Source organism: Canis lupus, chromosome 13 (genome assembly GCF_011100685.1).
Source record: "Canis lupus familiaris isolate Mischka breed German Shepherd chromosome 13, alternate assembly UU_Cfam_GSD_1.0, whole genome shotgun sequence".
NCBI classification, from domain to species: Eukaryota; Metazoa; Chordata; class Mammalia; order Carnivora; family Canidae; genus Canis; species Canis lupus.
The window spans coordinates 4,228,741-4,248,010 of NC_049234.1; the positions used below are offsets into that span (position 1 = coordinate 4,228,741).

A 19,270-nucleotide genomic window follows, 5' to 3' on the forward strand; every position below is an offset into this window, starting at 1 on the left:
ATACCAAAATGATTTTTTAAAAAAATGTTCAGTTTCAAAAGCCATCTTGGTCCCCACCTGAGGTAAGGGGGTAAAAGGGGGCCGTGTGTGCCCTGCATGGGGATGCTCTGTCTCATCAGGGATGTTGGGTGAGAGCCTGAGGCCTTCCAGCAAGGGATGACAGAGGCTGGCCTGTGGCCAGCTGGACACTGTGTGGTCCCTGCAGTAAGAACAAACATCACTGAGACCAAACAGGTCTCTCTAAACTTCCTGCTCCAGGGTGAGAGAAACAAATTCCAAGGACTGAGATGCTGGGGATGCTGGCATTTACACTGGCATTACACTTCAGGATGCAAACTAAGAGCTCTTGAGAAGCTGTGCTTATTTATTTATTTTTTTTTTTTTAGGGTTTAAGCAGCTTTTACACACACACACACACACACACACACACACACACACATTCTCTCTCTCCCTCCCTCACTTCAAACTGTCTTTCTGCAAAGACAGCATTGTATTTATATATTATTTTAACAAGTCTCTCTGGTCTCTTTGCCATGCATTTCTAATAGATGTTCTAGAGGTCAAAAAAAAGCCAACCTCCGGATATCCTGAAGTAGTGCAGATTTAACCTGAGGCTTACAGACTCCACAATATTATATGCCAAATTGTGTGTATGAGTATTTTTACCCCTAGAACCAAGAGGACATAGCTTTCATCAGAGAGTCAGAAAGGTCCATAGGTATTTAAGTTGTTCAAATTTAAATGCCATGGCCATGATTAATTTCTGTTGCCTACAAATGGACATTCTGCTGGGAACCGTGGCGCAACCATGGTTGGTTTCACCAATGCCTCCTCATCCAACACAGTGCAACACAACACACATACATAGACTGTAAATTAGACTCATAGCCATATCTTCATTTTCTGAGAAAAAAAGAAACATTCTCATTAGAATAGAGTTCTTATACCCCAAACATCATTTTAAAAGCAGTTGTTGGTATCTGTCCTCTAAAGCTTTAAGATTTTTTTTAATTAAAAGAGAAAAAAAATATATATATATATATTTTTAAGATTTTATTTATTCATGAGAGACAGAGAGAGAGAGAGAGAGAGAGAGAGAGAGAGGCAGAGACACAGGCAGAGGGAGAAGCAGGCTCCATGCAGGGAGCCTGATGTGGGACTCGATCCCGGGACTCCAGGATCACACGTGGGCCAAAGGCAGGCACTTAACTGCTGAGCCACCCAGGGATCCCTGAGGAAAAATATTATAGATAAAATTTAAGTCCTCTTTATTCCTGGTCTAATTCCTCTTTACAAAAGTAACTACAATGATGAATTCAGCTTGTATCCCTTCAATCCATTGTTTCAAGCTTGTACAGATATGTATCCCTGAACAATATATATGTTGCTCTTACATATTCAATATTCTGAAAGCATTGCTCTGCAACTTGTTTTCTTCACTCAAAATTATACTTTTGGAATCTATCCATACTGATAGACAAAAATCTAGTTCATGCCTTCCCATTTGCTATTTTGTACTTTATGTTTAAATGTACATTTTATTTATTCATCATTGGTGAATACTCGGGTTGTTTTAATTCCTGGATCTAATAAATGTCTCCTTGAATGAGTCTCATTGTGAGAGCATCTTCCTAGGGTGGAGACCTAGAAGTGGAACTTCTGGGCCATAGGGTATGTGTATCTTCATATTTAATAAATACTGCCAAATGGATCTCCAAAGTGGGGCATATCAATTTTCACTCCTCCAGCAACATCTGAGATTGCATGAATATTTTCCACTGGAGTTCAGATGGGAATGTACCTGACGTGAGATCTCCTGCCTCCTTCCACTTTCTGTATTCAGATAGCTATTTCTCCAAGCACAGAGATGAGAGGCCTCCAAATAAAATCTTGGGAAGGGAATCTTTGCCAAACTGTTTTCAATCCATGAGGCGCTGGTAACTTCCTATGGCACAACATGGGGTTGTATCCCAGCTTAACTGTTAAGATTCATAGCTTTTATTTCTCCTGACTTGATAATACAAGTGGAGACTCTTCCTCCACTCATACTTGTGTTGTATGACCCCACCCAGGACTGTGATACTGACCAGGAAGGAACCAAGTATCACCTTGGTTTGACCTTAGGTTAGCTAAGGCCCTTGTTGCTGCTTGGTTTGCTTGTCCATTCATTACACAAGTATTTACTGAGCACCTGAATGATGGGGTACAGAGGTCAAGAGGACAATACTGAAGTCACCATCTGTAGAGGGTGTGCACTAACAGCTTAGATTCTTACCTGTAACCTTATCTATCCCAACATGTAAAGTAGGTACTATTATTATCCCTATTTTACAGGGCAGAGAACTGATGCTTTGAGTTCAGGATGACTCATTTTCCCAGGCAGAGTTAAGATTCTAGCCCACCTCTCTGTCTTCAGACACAATGTCTAAATAAATTATGTATTTTAATGGGAAATGATGGCAGAAAGGGGTAGAAGATGTACAAAGGCATGAAGTGGGAATGAGCAGAATGTGTAAAGGAAATTGTAGCAGTGGAGTAGGACATAAAACAGAAAAACCATTTGGGATCGGATCACACAGGGCCTTGAATGACAGGTGAGGGCACTTTAACCTAATTTAGTGGAGAGGATGAGTCACAGGAGGCTTTTGAGCTGTGGAGTGATAATAATCAGAGCCAGAAGCAATGAAGAGAATGGAAATTGTGGGCAAAAGCAGGGAAAGCTGGGAGTCTAGGTAGGAAGTGAGGGAGACAGTGAGATCTGGCATGCTCGACATCCATTCTAACCTGTACTGCTAAGGTTGGAAAGCTGGGAACTATAAGTCACACCTCTCTTTGTAGCTGGACTTCTGGACAAAGATCCATTTTGGGGACATGGATGATACACAGGCAACAAGGTGCTGGGGTCACTTGCTTCCTAATTCAAGGACTTCTACAGCGACAAGAATCAATTTCCAATTGTTGGCAGAGGTATTAGGATTCCAAGGGTTGGGGGTTGTTCTTGGAAGCTCTGTTTCAAATGTCTTCCCCAGATTTTTCAGTAATTTGTTAGCTACCTAAACCTGAGTTTTGATCAAACCAGCCTGAGGGGCTTCTATTTCTGCAAATCAATCCTAAATGAGGAAGCAACAGGAGGAGTCAGGATTTCAACTTGGTTGGAAGCAACAGGAATGGAAAACAGGAGTGGGTATGTATGTTTCAGAGGTAGAAATGTGTAGGATGAGGCCGAATCTGGGATGCGGGATGAAGGAAATTGCCACATTTGATGCTGAGGTCTTACACAGCAATGATGTTGGGAAAATTAGGGTCATTATTGGGCACAAACAGTGGATTTTGAAAAGGTGGCTCTCTAATCTAGAACTCTGGGGAAAGCCTAAATTTCGAAAAGGGGTGAGAAGTGACAGTTATGATGTAATGACCTGTTTAGAAGCCTCTTTTCATTGGGAGCTGGGGCTCCAAAAGGTCAAAGCCTTTGGTAGCTTAGTCACCATCACAAACTCTTGGCCTGGCTCAGTGATTGGTACACTGGAGATACTCAAGAAATATTTGTTGAGCAATAAAGTTAGCGGCCCAAGGTGCAAGAAGAATTATGAAAGGAAACACATTTTTAGAGCAAGGGGGTAGGAAATAACGTAGGAGGGATGATAAAATACATAAAAAGAAAAAGACTACTAGATATGACAGTTGGTAATGGATAACACAGGACATTTTAAAAGTTTTTCTAAAAATAAGTCTTTTTGGGAACCCTGGGTGGCGCAGCGGTTTAGCACCTGCCTTTGGCTCAGGGCACAATCCTGGAGACCCGGGATCGAATCCCACGTCGGGCTCCCGGTGCATGGAGTCTGCTTCTCCCTCTGCCTGTGTCTCTGCCTGTCTCTCTCTCTGTGTGACTATCATAAATAAATAAAAATTTTAAAAAATAAAAAAAATAAATAAATCTTTTTAAAAATTTGAAGTAAAACAATCATACAGAAAGCATATATCATACATGTGTAGTTTAACGAATTATCAGAGATTGTAACCACCCTCCAGGTCAAAACCCGAATAGTCCCAGCTCATCCAGAGCTCCCATCGTACCCTCTTCTCAGCCATTAATCCCCATATCTAAAGGAAACCACTATCTTGACTCCTAGCATGATAGGTTAGTTTTATCCATTTTGAGTTGTTTTTTTTTTTTTAAGAAAAAACCCAGGACTTGATTATTTTCATTACAAAGGACAGATCTTCGCAGGAGGGAGCAAATTCTGACGGCGCAGAGGAAGCTGCTACTTGCCAGCGATGAGCAGTTTCCGCAGGACCACGATGATTGAGTGCCCACATAGGAACATCTTGGAGATGTAGTGGTCCTTGTTGACTGGCTTGGACTTCTTCTTGCCCTTGCTGCTCTTGGGTACCTTGGTCCACATCTCCTTCACATTCTCCAGCACCATGTTGCAGTGCCTTTTGAAGGCCTTCACACGGCCCAGGAGCTTCTTGTTGCAGCAGTTAATAAGCACCTGGGTGTTGTTCTTGACTGACTGTGTGAGCACAGAGAGCGGACCTGTGTTAAACTCTTCCTCCTCCCGCTTCTGCAGCTCCTCTGGGGTCATCTCACTCTTGGGCTTGTTGAGGAGGCTCATGGTGGTACAGGCTGCATTCCAGGTCAGCTCTGTCTTCCCCGTGTTGCTCCTGCCTCTCCCATTTTGAGCTTTATAGAGAGTCACACACTATATATTTAGTTGTGTCTGTCTTCCTTTGTTCAAAATCATGTTTGTGAAATTCATCTGTGTTTTGCATGGAACAGTAATTGTTCATATTCATTGCTGCAGAGTATTCCATATACATACCTACACTGATTTATCTGCTCTTTTTTAGAAAAAATTTTTTTAAAGATTTTTATTTATTCATTTGAAAGAGCATGTGCAAGTGAGAGCATGAGCAGGAGGGAGGGTCAGAGGGAGAGGGAGAGGCAGACTGCCTGCTGAGCAGGGAGCCCAATATGGGGCTCAATCCCAGGACCTTGGGAACATGACCTGGGCCAAAAGCAGATGCTTGACTGACTAAGCCACCTAGGCACCCCTATCTGCTCTTTTGTTAATGGACATTTAGCTTGCTTCCTGGTTTTGGCTACTAATAAAGCAGCTATGAACATTCTTAAATAAATACTTTAGTAAGCCTACATACATATTTATATTGTATTTAAAAGTGAAATTGCTAGAACACAGGGTGTATTTAAAAGTGAAGTTGCTAGAACACAGGGTGTGAATATATTCAACTTTAGTGGACACCATCAAACAGTTTTCCAAAGTGGTTGAGGTAATTTATACCCCAGACAACAATTGCATTTTATAATTGTTCTGTGTTTTCTCAATTAGTGGTTTGGGGGTTCTATTTAGGAAATCTTACCCATCTTGGGTAATCTGTCATGGAGATAGTCTCCTTTTTTTTAATTAAAAAAAAATTCTAATTATTATTTTTTTTAAGTAGGCTCCATGCCCAACGTGGGGCTTGAAGTCAGACCAAGAGTCACATGCTCTACAGACTGAGCCGGTCATGCATCCCAATAGTCTCCTTTTTTAAGATTAATAATGTGCTTAGAATTGATATTTATATGTACTGTGAGGTAGAAGGTCAAAATTAATATTTATTCCACTTGAACATCCAATTGGCTCAGCACCATTTGTCTGAAAAGACTATCCTTTCTCCACTGTTCTGCAGAACTATATCATATATTACCTATGTATGGATGTATGAGTCTGATTATGGACTGTTTGTTCCAAAAATCCGACTGTGCCATTTTCCCAGATCCTATAACTTTTCCCTCTTTGTTATTTATTCTTTGTTCCAAGAAGTAGATGTTAGCAATCAGCCATTTTTCCAATTTGCAGTGAATACTGAGATTCAGAATGAATGTTTTGCTGGATTGTTCTACTGGGAGCTGTTTCCTAAAATTCCTTTCTCTGTGTGACTCTGAGTTGAGTTGGCCAAAAGAGAAGTAGTATGAGATTTAGAGAGCAGAAATGAAGCAGGTAACATTTCAGTCTAAAGGTGGTCATCAGTAAGAAGTGGTGAGAGATGGACAGATGTGCTAGCTGTTTCCATTTTGCCTTCAGCCTTCCCGACTCTGCACCCAACCCTCCTGCCCGTCTGCCTGCTCTGCTAGCAGCAACCCTGGGCCTGCCAGCAGATGCTGTGCTGTGAACATACAGAGGAAGCCATCATAGAGAGCCAACAGTCCCCTGTGGATTTCTACCCCGGCCCTCCTCCCAATTCTACTCCAGCAGTTGGATTTGCCTAGTTTCCACATTTCCCTGTAAGCCAGGTCTGGTTAGTGACCTTCCTCTGAGTCTTCAGCTCCCCTTTTCAGATCTTTTCTTCCCTACCTCTTCCCAAAATTCTGTAAGGTCCATTTCCTATAATACATTCCTTATCCCATAACTCATAGTAGTTCTGCTTCCCTGATCAAGTCCTGACTGATACACACATGTTGAAATAATCAACACAGTGTAACAGTGGCAAGCCCTAAAACTACAGCATGGTAAAATTTGCAACAGATGAAAACCTGACACAAGAACTGCATAATGGTATTCAGGGTTGACAACACTGGCAACATGATCACATTCCTGACTTTGAACTCAAGACCCTGGAGCTGGAGAATGCACCTCCTTGCTCGCCCTCCCTCTACCCATTCCTAGCTTCCTTGGGCCATTCCCTTTTTATATGCCCATGTCCATCTTCCCTTCAAACTGAAAATTCACTTAGGGGCTTGCCTTAGGCATCCGAGTGCTTCAATCTGCCTGAGGGGAAGTGTAAAGCCAGTGCCACAAGAATACATGGAGGGAGGGAGCAATTGGAAGAACTGATTAGCTCTGGCTAGGGGAGCTCACAAAAGCCTCCATGGGGTTGCTGGCCCTTGATTTGGACTACAATAAGAAGAGTGGGAACAAATAGGAACAGGTAAATCACGAACCAAGCACTGTGCTAAGGACTTTGCACATTAACTTACTCATTCTCACATCCCTTCTCTGAGGCAAGTGCTAGCATATTCCCATTTTATAGATGGGGAAAGTGGGAATCAGAGTAACTACGAAACTAAACCATCACCATATCCTCCCACTAATTAATATCTAGACAAAAACTAGGATGGAAGTTGATCTGTCTTAGAATTTAAGAAGAGCCTTTCCTTGGGGTGGTAATTTTAAAACTTTAGTGTGGTCCTTGAAGATGTACAGGAGGCTCAGAAAATGTGAAGAATTGTTGTGGGGGAAAGGACAGTTGTAAGTTTTGTTTTCTCCTATGAGAAAGGAAAAGAAGAAGAGAGAAGATGGAGAGGAGGTTACATAACCTGACAGAAGAAATGGCAGAAGGATTTTTTTTAGAGAAAAGAGCAAGCTTGGGTGAGGGATGGAGAAGGGCTGAGGGAGAGGGAAAGAACCCCAAGCAGGCTCCATGCCCAGTGTGGAGCCTGATGTGGGGCTTGATCTCACAACCCTGAGATGACCTGAGCTGAAATCCAGAATTGGACACTCAACCGACTGAGCCACCCAGGTGGCCCCAGAAGGATATTTTTAAGAACACAACCAAGGAGGCTATAAAGAATGAGTAAAGTAACTTGTCTTTCTGTGATACAGAGCCTACTGTCTTCCTGAATTTTTGGTAAAAATAAAGTCTGCCATACATACAAAGATATGTCCATGCAAATTTACAGAAAATAAGGAAATGGCTGGGTCTCACAATTAGGTTATAAGAAACAGCAAGACAAGCCCTAAGGTGAACTAATTCATAGGAACAGGAGGTCAGAACAAGAGGTAACCCAGAACATAGGTCCTCCCAGGAATGTGCAAAAGGCTGGGAGAAGGCACCGGGTGTTCCTTGAGACAATCTCCTCTATGTCTTAAGGGATAAGAAGCTCCAGCTGACTCATCCATTATTTACGGAACTGAGCAAGTGTACTGAGCCTGAAGACAGGAGGTATTGGTGAACTTGGGGAAGGACTAGTAGTGGAGGGAGGATGGAGCCACAGAGGGCTGCAGCAGGGGCCTGAGATGGGAAAGATAGGGCCCTATTCTCATGGAATTCAACATCTATTTGAGACTCAAGGTATAGCGATAAAAGTAAGGAGAATAATACAAGACAGTATCTAATTCAGTGGGTAATGGACATTTTACAAAGTCTATTCATCATTCGGTTATTTTGAATAACTTTTGATAGTGACGTTTTTGAAAACAGGCAAAAGGAGGTCTAAAAGCACTAACCTTAATGTGTGTAGATAGCATGGACAAATACCCCAGCCCTCTGCCATCTTCCCCTACATTCCCCCAAATCCCACCCTGGGAATTACCCCCTCTGCCTTCCTGAATCTTGATCAAAATTAGTAAAGAACAAGGAAATTCAGGACCTTATGATCAGGGGCTTCATTTACACCAAAGTATTTTTACCTTTGGGAATTTCCTAGAACTAGATCCCAATTAACCTCTCAGTGTTAACAATCTCTTAGGAATGCCCAAGTCAACAAATAGTTATAGCACATTGACCATGTCGAACACTGGGGCTACAGGGAGAGCCAAGTGCCTCCTTTGATGGACACAGTGACTTACAAGAAAGAACCCAGGCATGACTTTCAAATATATAATGACTCGGCCAAATAGAGTCTTGGAGAAATGTTCAACATTTGAGCTTCAGGATGTTCTCTCCTCCAATAACCCTCTTTCCTTGGGTGCCTTTCCTTGTCATAAGGGTTTTTGTTAAATATTAAAATATGAGGGATGTTCTTCAAGAGATTTTTCAAGAGGGCTTTATTTTTCTTAAAAGAAAGAAGAGGGCACCTGGTGGCTCAGTCAGTTAAGTGTCTGCCTTCATCTTAGGTCATGATCCTGGGGTTCTGGGATTGAGCCCTCAGTCAGGGTCCCTACTCCTTGGGGAGCCTGCTTCTCCCTCTGCCCCTCCTTCTGCTCATGCTTGTGTGTATGCTCTCGCTTGCTCTCTCTCTCACAATAAAATAAGTAAAATCTTAAAAAAAAAAAAAAAAAGGAGGTATACGAATCCAGTAACTACATGGAATAGAATGATAGACACTATAATGTTGATATCATACCTGAAGCTGAGTGACACCGAATTTATTTTTCAGGTTTAATTAAGCCTGAAGCCCCTTAAATACCCCATCTCAAATCATTACAGAAGAGAGAAGCAGATGGCTTGCAGTAATGAAGAAAAACGGCAAAATGGCATTTTAGGATTTTGTCAGAAACCCTGAATCCTCTGAGAAATTAACCCCAAAGAGCTGGTTACCCATCCTCTCGCCTGAAGGCTGCTTTTGGAAATTAGGACGGGCTCTGCTTCTCCAGGTGAAGTACTCTCTGCGCACTGTGCTCAGTAATAACTCCAGAGCAGGGCCTGCCTGTTGCTTCCTAAGTCGGCTCCCTTCTCCAAGCTCATGGAAATGTCATTGCTTTTCTTAAGATTTCTGAGAATTCCCAGGGGCCTTCTGGCTAGAATTCTAGCATCTGCTTCTGTAACATAGTGTAAATGCACAAATTGGCTTACTGTCCTCAAGTGTGGTCCCTGCTTCCGCCCTGAAACTGCCAGTCTATAATCACCACTAAAAGCCTCTCATGGGGCACCTGGGTGGCTCAGTCCACTGAGCATTAGACTCTTGATTTTGGCTTAGGTCATGATCTCAGGGTCGCGAGATCGAGCCCGGCAACGGGCTCTGCACTCGGCATGGAGTCTGCCTGACTCTCTCTCTCTCCCTTCCCTTCTGCTCCTCGCCCTTCTCTTTCTTTCTCAAATAAATAAATAGATAAAATCTTAAAAACACACACACAATAATACTAAAAAAATAAAAGCCTCTCACATGAGATAATGTGTGTGTGTAGAAAAGTTTGGTCAACATCAAACATCAGCGAGACCTGTTCTTAACAAGCCTTTGCCAAGCTCATGCTCTCTCTGTCTCCTCACTTCCTTTCCTTCCTTCTTCCCTTCTTTCGACCTAATGTTCAAATTCTTCCCATTGGTTTATGTGGTACAACTTAGCTCTCCTCAGCTCCTTCTCCTAAGCCTTTGTGTGGCTAACGTGGTTTAAATAGCCAGATCAAGTTCTTTGATGAACGCATCTTCCTCTCATGGAGTATGGTATTTTTAATATGTCCACAGATATGTCTTTCAAAGTTTTAAACATGTCTCTGATAGGTCTTCCAAGGGGTAATACCAAATTCGCCTCCCCTTGAGTATGGGCTGAATTTAGTGACTCACTTCCAACAAATTCATGTGGCAGAAGTGATGTGTGACTTCCCAGGTGAGCACATAAAAGGTGAGCACTATGACTTCCTCCTCTCACTCAGGTCACTCAGCCTGGGGCAAGCCACCTGCCATGTCACCAGGACACTCAAGCAGGTGTGGAAGCCCAGAGAAACTTCTCTCTTTCTCTTCCTCCATTGCTAATGATTCCCACCAAACACAGTTCTGGGTCAGAGTCCAAAGTGTGAGAGGGGTGAGGGGAAGATGCTGGATTATAGCAGAGGACGAGAAAGACAAGCGACACTGAGGTGATCAGGTGCAATGGACAAGGGATAGGCTCTGAAGTCACAAAAACCTCAGTTTGTGAGCTCCACTTCTTACTACCATCCCCTTGAAGCTTCTGAAACTGCAGTTTGCTCCTCTGTACCATGAGGCATTACCTCTTTCAGAGAGATGCCCTTGGGAGCAAGTGGGTTGAAGCAGAGATAGGCTTGGTGTCAGGCCTGGCCCAATGTAAGCACTCACTTAGCGACAGTAATTATCATTACTGATTGAGCACCTACTGTGTGTGAGGCACTGTGGAAGCTGCATTATAGTATATTATCATAGCATTTTTATTTTATTTTATTTTATTTATTTTAAAGATTTTATTTACAGACACAGAGAGAGAGAGAGAGAGAGGCAGAGACACAGACAGAGGGAGAAGCAGGCTTCATGCAGGGAGCCCGACCTGGGACTCGATCCCGAGCCTCCAGGATCAGACCCTGGGCTGAAGGCGGCGCTAAACCACTGGGCCACCAGGGCTGCCCTATCATAGCATTTTTAATACTCACACAGCAACTCAACAAGGTCGATAGGCAATAATGGGTGCATAGTGTGTTCCCAAAAGAAATATCTAAATCATAACCCTAAGTACCTGTGAATGTGATCTTATTTGGAAACAGGGTCTTTGTAGATATAATTAAGTATCTAGGGGTAAGATCATCCTGGATTTAGAGAAGGCCCTAAATTGGATGACTTGGTGGTCTTAGGAGAGAAAGGAGGCCATAAGACAGGAGAGACACAGGAAAGGCCACGGGAAGCTGGAAGCAGACAATGGGAGTAATGTGGCCACAAACCAAGGAAGACCAGAGCTGGAAGGATTCTCCTCCAGACCCTTTGGTGGGTATGACCTTGCTGACACCTCAATTCTGTACTTCTTGCCTCTAAAATTATGAAAAAATCAATTTCTATTATTTTAAGCCACTGTGTTTATGGTCATTTGTTACAGCAGACCTAGGAAACCAATACATATGTTTTTATGCCCACTTTATAGGTAAGGAAATGAAAGTGAACTAACTTGCTTGGGGTCTGTTTTTATGTAAAGAACCGATTTATGCTACGTAAACATAAAACTGAGTGCCCATAAGAGAAATGATCAGGAACCAAAACAAGAAAATGAGGACAAATGCGTAGCTCCAGGTGTCTACTGGAGAAAAGGAAAATTAGTGCACATCATTTCACTTAATGTGCAACTTCGTGCAAATACAAGAGCTTACTTAATTAGGCCAGGAGAAACCCTCTTGGAAGGAAAAAGCTAGCAAAATAGAACTCAGGGTAACACATAAAACAGCTCAGCACAACTCTTTGGAAGAGACCAGGCCAGCTAAAACCAGCCCAAACCAACCCTGAGGACCCATGATTTAGACTCTGGGGAGACTTTGAACAGATTAAATTAATAGAGCAATTAGGGGGCAGGAAACAGGCTAAGCCTCTTAAAATCTAGGAATTGAAAGAGAAATTTTCAGAACAATTTGGTTTGGAGGAAGGAATCAAGCCTTGCACTTTAATTTCTCTTTGTTGGTTTCTTTTTAAGATGCTGAAATGGCAAGTCTGAAGAGCAATAAATAATCACAGATTTCTTATGAAATTCAAACAATGGGGAATCATTAAAGGTCTACCCATTTCTGAAGGAGCCAAGAAGCCGTGCCTCGTCTTGAGGGTTTAATCTACTTACACAGAGGGAAAAAGATTTCTCTACCCTACACCACTGTCATCCCAAGAGGCTTCACTTGTTTTTCTTTTGAAAAAAAAATTTTGCATTTTCCATAGTTGCAAAAATAACAAATGTTCAATGTAAAAAACTAGGAAAACTTGAAAAAGCACAAAGAAAAGAAAAAATTAAACACCATAATCCCACCTCCCACGTATTGACATATTTTCCTCTGATATTTTAGATATAGCTATAGCTATGTACATATAATTCAAAACCAAATGACTGTAGTTACTACTCCAGCATGTTCATGGGAGAGGCAGGGTGAGACATAAAGCATATTTGTGGAGAAAAAAATAAAACAAAGCAGGTAACACTTAATAGATTTTACTTTGTGCCAAACATCCTCTTGAGTACTTCATACACACTAACTCTAAGAAACTTTTGCCTGCCACCAAATCCAAAGATGTTCATCCGTATTTAATTCATTTAGTTCTCAATACCGCTTTATTTGTTAGTGCCATCCCTACTTTGTAGATAGGGAAACTGAGGCACGCCAAGAGCCGTGCCCCACATCACACTGCCAGCAAGTGGTGAGCTGGGATTTGCTCCAGTCTAGGCCGGAGGCAAGTGCTCAGCTGCTTCTCTTCAGACACTAGCGTAGGGGAGGGACTCACGGTTCAGTTTCCCCTGGTTGGTCGCTTCTGTCCCAGTCACCTCTGCTAGTCATCAAGAAATCTCAGTTTGTAATCTTGGGGCAGAGAGCACGAGTTACAGAGTGGCTGGGGGAAACTGGCCCGAGGAGAGCCTAGGAAGGCCCACCCCGGCCTGGCGTCCAGCCCAATGCTGGGTTCTGACCATGCCCACGCCCACCCACGCCCACCCACCCCCACTGTGGGCAGAGCCTGAGAGGTGAGGGCCGCTGAAACCCAGACAGCAGAACAGATAGCCGCATAGTGCTCTGAACTTTAAGAAAAAGTCCACCACACACATATTCGGGTTGTGCAGGTGGTTTTGGAGAAATCCTAGAGTTCCCAATTCCAGAGAAGTGGCTGAACCCCATGTCTGAGCTGGGATAATGAAGGGGGGAAAGAAGGCTGGGTGGGCTGAGATTCCAGAGGCAGCCGTGAGCCCTTGGGGATCTGGATAAATCTTGAGTAGGACATCGTACTTAACACAAATATGGATCCATTTCTACACCCCCAGAGGTGTAGAAAGATGGAGAAAGGTAGAGAGTAGACCTGGAAAGACAAACTGAGGTTAGTGTGCCATAAAGAAAGATGTTAATGATTTCACACCCAGTTGCAGTGTAAAAGAGCACCTGTTTCCTTATAATACCTGTATAGATCCTGGGCTGTACCACTTGTAGGAAGCTGTGTAATGATTCTCAACAATCAGGTCCAAATCCCTGGACTCTCTAAGTGTGACCACATACTGGAGAAAGATCCTTGTGGGTGTGATTAAGGAACCTCATGGATCTTTGCTCCAGGCAATCACTAAGTATCCTTATAACCTTCCCCCCAACCCCCTTCATTGATCTAGCAGCAACCGGAGGCCAGGGAAATTTGACCTAGGAGAAGACAACTGACACAGAGCAGAGAATGGAGTCATGTGACTGCAAGCCAAGAAATGCCCACAGCTACCAGAAGTTTGTGTTTGAACCCAGCTTCAACAGCCATAAAATGTATGACCTAGGACAAGTTCTTCCACCTCTCTAGGCTTTCATTACTTATTTGCAAGGTGATGATGGTGTCTCCTACCTACCTGTGCTAACAGGATTAGATGACACAATGATGTCAATGCGTTCAATGCAGTACCTGGACTCCCCTTCTTCATTGATCTAGCGGCTGTCAGCCCACTTTTCTATAAAGGGCCAAACTGTAAATATTTTAGGTTTTGTAGACCACAGTCCGTGTTGGAACTACTCAACTCTGTTGTTGCAGCCCTTAGTCACAGATGATACATAAATGAATGAGCATGGCTGTGCCTGTAAAAGTTTACCTACAAAAATGGGCAGTGTCCAGGATTTGGACCACAAACTATACGGTTTGTCAGTCCTTTATCTAAATGAAAGAGGAGTCAGCAAACGATGACTCACAGGCCAAATCTTGCCTGGGTCTTGTTTTTGTGACTTATGAGCTGAAGATGATTTTTGCATGTTTTTAAATGGTTGTAAAACAGAAGAAAAGAAATGTTTTATGACACATGAAAATTGTAGTGAATTCAAATTTCAATGTCCATAAATAAACTTTTATTGGAACACATATGTTTGTTTATGCATCAACCATGGCTGCTCTCATGCTACAAAGGCCAAGGTGAATAGATGCAACAGAGACTATAAATGACACCCTCACTGATCTGTACTGCTGCTCAGTGGCTATTGTGCACTAAAGATGGGCTGGGGGATGCCTGGGTGGCTCAGCAGCCTGCTTTCAGCCCAGGGCGTGATCCTGGAGTCCTGGGATTGAGTCTCACATTGGGCTCCCTGCATGGAGCCTGTTTCTCCCTCTGCTTATGTCTCTGCCTCTCTCTCAATCTGTCTCTCATAAATAAATAAATAAAATATTAAAAAATAAATAAAGATGGGCTGGTCTTTGTTCTTGGTTCCTGGAAATTACCCTCTAAAGTCTTGGAATTTCCCAAGTGTTAGGAGTGTTTTTGTTATTCATGGTGGGGCCTGGTGGTTTATGCTAATGAGGTGACTCACAGGTGGGTCCCTGGATAGTTTATGCAGATGAGATGGTACAGATGGGGGACAGGACACATCAGAAAGACCAGCTATGTGATTAGAACCATTTGAGCCACAGCGAGGTGGTATCAGTCTGACCTCCAGGGAAAGAAGGGGACTGGAATTGAGTTCATTTGGTTGGCCATTGATTCAGTCATGTCTATGTAATGAAACTCCAATTAAAACTCTAGACACAAACCTTGAATGAGCTTCCCTGGTTGTTGAAACACATCACAATGGTTGGAGAGTGACACATCCTGAGAACATGGACAACTTCACTTTTGGGACCCTCTAAACTTCCCTCTCTGCATCTCTGTGTTTGGCTGGTCCTGAGTTGTATCCTTTACAGTAAAGCAGTACTCATAAGCATAGCACTTTTCTGAGTTCTGTGAGTTATTCTAGTGAATTCTTGAACTTGAGGGGGTGGTGGGGACTCCTAAATCTATAGCCAGCTGGTTATAATGTGGATGACCTTGAAACCCCAGAGCCTGAGACTGGTTTCCAAAGTAAGAGGAGTCTTGAGAGAACTGTGCCCTCGACCTGTGAAATTTGATCCAATTCCAGGTAGTTAGAACCAGAATTGCATTGCAGCAGTGCACGACAAATTGCAATGGCACTGTTAAAACGCAACAGTATTTTCAGGGTCAAATCACATCACAATGTGGTGGCATTACATGTATTTTATTATTTTACACATGTATAATATGTGTATATGTGTGTATACCGGTCATGTCAAAATAAACCAAAAAAGAGAAAAATGGACTCTAAATGTCACATTTTTTTAGGGTACAGTGGAGTGTGGCTTATTGTTGAATCCAATGGCAAAGCATGAGATCACACTATAGCTATACTAAAAGAATACAGTACATGTCAGCATTATTAGATTAAGTACTCATCACAGTGTTCCCAACTCACAGGAAAGCAGCAAGCAGAAAAGTTAGGAAATTTAAAATGGCATATTCCTTCACAAATGTAAAAAAATGAAAATGAAGCTGCAACCACAGTGGCTCATTTTTGAGTGGCCCCTTCTTAGCCAAACAAGGAAAGCCAACTATTTATAACGAGTTATTTAAATTATGTTTGATCACAACAGCTAAAGAAATCTGTCCAGAGAAAATAATTGTGTTTATTAGGTTTTTTTCAATCGCTTAAAGAATTTGAAGACTTTGGGGACAACAAAAATAGTCAATTATAAAACAAGGTAAATAATTTTGAGTGGTTCTCTGTGGCTCTTGCTGAAATGATAGATGTTACTGATACTGGTCAATTGTTTGAGAAGTCAATGCCAAGTGTGAAGTGGCTGAGGAATGCAGGCTATGAATAGTCTGCAAGGAACAACTAGAGTTGAGAATACTTTCAAAGAAGTTAATTACTTCAATAGAAACTGAAGTGGAATCTGCTAAGATGTGTTACAATTGATGATGATAAAAAATAGGTGTGGAGCAGAAAGTATTCGTCGGAAAATTTTACATAGCTTGTGGAAATGTAAGATATTAAAAATATACAGTTATTCATTGTATTATTCATCAGCTGGTACTTGGCAGAAAACACTTCCATCTATCTTGTGGGGTTGAACTGGTAGTGTCATTTGTCATGGACCTAACCATTGTCAGTTCTGTGGATTTTTGTCACCAATAGAAACTAAATACCCTGACTTTCACTATTATGCTACAGTTCTGGGACTCAGCACTGGTAAAGATTTATAGCAATTTTTGAACTTGTGCCTGAGATTAAATTTTTCTGAATGAGAAGCATTTCCCTTTATTATTTTTATTTATTTATTTATTTATTTACTTACTTACTTACTTATTTAGCAATCATTATTACTAAACACTGAATGGCTTTGACAATTACCTTCTGTTGCGGGCTTGATAATGCTTCTTCAGGAATTCAATATAAAATTAAAAGACAAAACTGTGTATGCAGCAAACTTATATGCTGCAATAAAGTCATTTTAGTGATACCTAATGTTGCTTGAATCACAAGTAGTGTCAAGTTGCTTTATGTACTTTCCGTGCTTTCAAAAGTTAAAATGAGAAGAGAGATCTTCATTCCCACATATATTTTCAGGGGAAAGATTTTCAGAGCTCAAACTATAGTTTCAGCAGCATTTTTTGAATCTCCATGAAAGTGTAAAGGGAATTTCCATATTAAACTCCAACTGACTGCAATTGAGGAACTTCCACATAACCTTCAGTTGGAAATGGTTATTGCATTGTAATGATACACGAATACAACAGTAAGAAGAGAATCTGGCAGATTTCTAATAACGTGCTCAGTTAACATTGTATGTTTGTGGATTGATAGCTGTACTTGGTAGTACCTAGTTGTGTGAAAAGACATTTTTAAAGATGAAATACATGAAATCTCATTATAGATCAATATTAACAGATGAACATTTGCAACAGATTTTGATGAATACTGGTGGGAACACTAACTTTGAAATCCAAATACGCAAAATGTTAGTTTCAAAAAAGAGAATTCCATTCTTACCATTTAGTAGACCTACACATTGCTGAAAAATACCTGTAACTGTTATTGGTAATTCTTTGCATTGTTTTTATTGTTGTTGCTTTTAAAAATAATTATTTATTTATTTTAGAGATAGAGAGTGAAATCAGGAGCAGGAGGAGGGGTAGGGGAAGAGGGAGAGAGAGAGAGAAGCAGACTCCTCATTGAGCACAGACCCCGACGTGGGGCTTGATCTGACAACCCTGAGATCATGACCTGAGCTGAAATCAAGAGTCAGATGCCTAACCAACTGAGCCACACAGGCCCCTCTATTATTGTTTATTGTTATATTTTGAATATTGTCCTTCAGAATTTTATGGCAATTTGAATTCTCTCTTTTTGTATAAGTACCTAGATAATATCCTCAATTTTAGCTCTTGGCCTGTAAAGAAAGCCTACAATATTTTTTATCCAGACATTAAAAGAAAAAATTGCTGAGCTTGGATCTAGAGGATGTATACCAAAATATTAGCGGTGGGTTTTCCTAAGTATTTAGATTATGACTATTTTAATTTACTTTTTATTTTTGCTATTTGTATGTTCTCATTTTGTTGGCAATGAACGTGTATTAACTATGTAATGAAGAAAATAAGCCATTTATGAAATCAGTTCTATAATGAGAAATTATTCCTCCAATCAAGTTGATAAATGTGTCACTGGTAGAAGTATTCTGTTCCATTCTTGCTTGGGAAGAAGGCTCACTTTTATGGAATTCATTCTTTCTCATTAGGAGCAGAAAACAGCATTGCGTTGACACTGAAGACTCCATGAAGAGAAGCCCTTGTGTTTTGCTCAGAACTACATCAGAGCAGAGAATTTCCAGGAGGACATTTCATCTGCCACAAGGTTGAATTGGACTTTTCAGAAGCCCTGCTCTGCCTTGTGGGGACAACAGAATGAATGGCCTCTGGGGGTGACCTCCAGCCACAGCATCTGACATCCTGCCACTTGGGAATGCTCTAGAATAGATTGCACATTTGATTGGAAATAACTATCCCAAGACTAGATCCATGATCACAGGTTAGAGGAGATCCAGGCAGCTGAAAAGAGATGAAAAATGAACTCTGTCCATTTTGCCCAGTAGCCATCTAGATGGATGATGGTCCGGCAAACTTTTTATCTGTTTTCAAAAGAAACTTAAAAAAAAAAAAAAAGTAACTTTACCCTGAATTCCAATGTATATAAATCCAGTTTTAAATCTGTTTTATTTTATAATATCAAATGGCAGTATTTACTGCTTATAGTAATTAAACAATAGGGAAATGGACGATCTGGTTAAAAATTAAAATTGAAATTAGGTTTAGATTATATTTATATTGTGTTTCTGTTGCATGGAATCAATAAAACCCTGATTTCCGCATGTGTGTTATTGCAAATGGTAGCACTTTTAACTGCCTGCTTTGCAACCTCAGGATACTTTCCAATTAAACTGATCTAAAAGCTTGAAAGAATAGTAGAATCTTTTTGCCTCAAAAATTGAATCACTAGCATTCTCTTCTGTTAATATTTCTTATGAGTCTGAAAAGCAATTGGTTATCATCCAAAACTATAATAAACATTAATATGATTAATATGGTGTGTTTACCACCTAAAGTGCCAATTATTGCACAACTCATTATGATGTTGGGTTCAGTTTTAAGTGAATAGATATGCACAGATCTGAATGTTCTTCAGAAATGAGGATAAACTACGATCTTCCTAATCAATGTAGTTACAGGAAGGTCACAGAAGCATGTAATACGGAGTCAATAAATATGTGCTGAGTGAATAAATAAATGAGATTTCATCTACAGAAGGGTTAGTCTAGCAGCACAAGTTTATGCTATGGTAGTGTCCACCATATTGAA

At 41.2% G+C, this 19,270-nt stretch overlaps 1 long non-coding RNA gene and 1 pseudogene across 1 annotated transcript; one reads left to right on the forward strand and one right to left on the reverse strand.

The window, feature by feature from the left end:
* On the reverse strand, positions 4,177 to 4,664 carry LOC481991 (small nuclear ribonucleoprotein Sm D2 pseudogene; annotated as a pseudogene).
* Positions 10,364 to 12,318, forward strand: LOC119874481. The gene is made up of 3 exons (XR_005368256.1): positions 10,364 to 10,520; positions 11,244 to 11,373; positions 12,068 to 12,318. It is a non-coding gene; the product is annotated as an uncharacterized LOC119874481 (long non-coding RNA).
* The last annotated feature ends 6,952 nt before the right edge of the window (positions 12,319 to 19,270 follow it).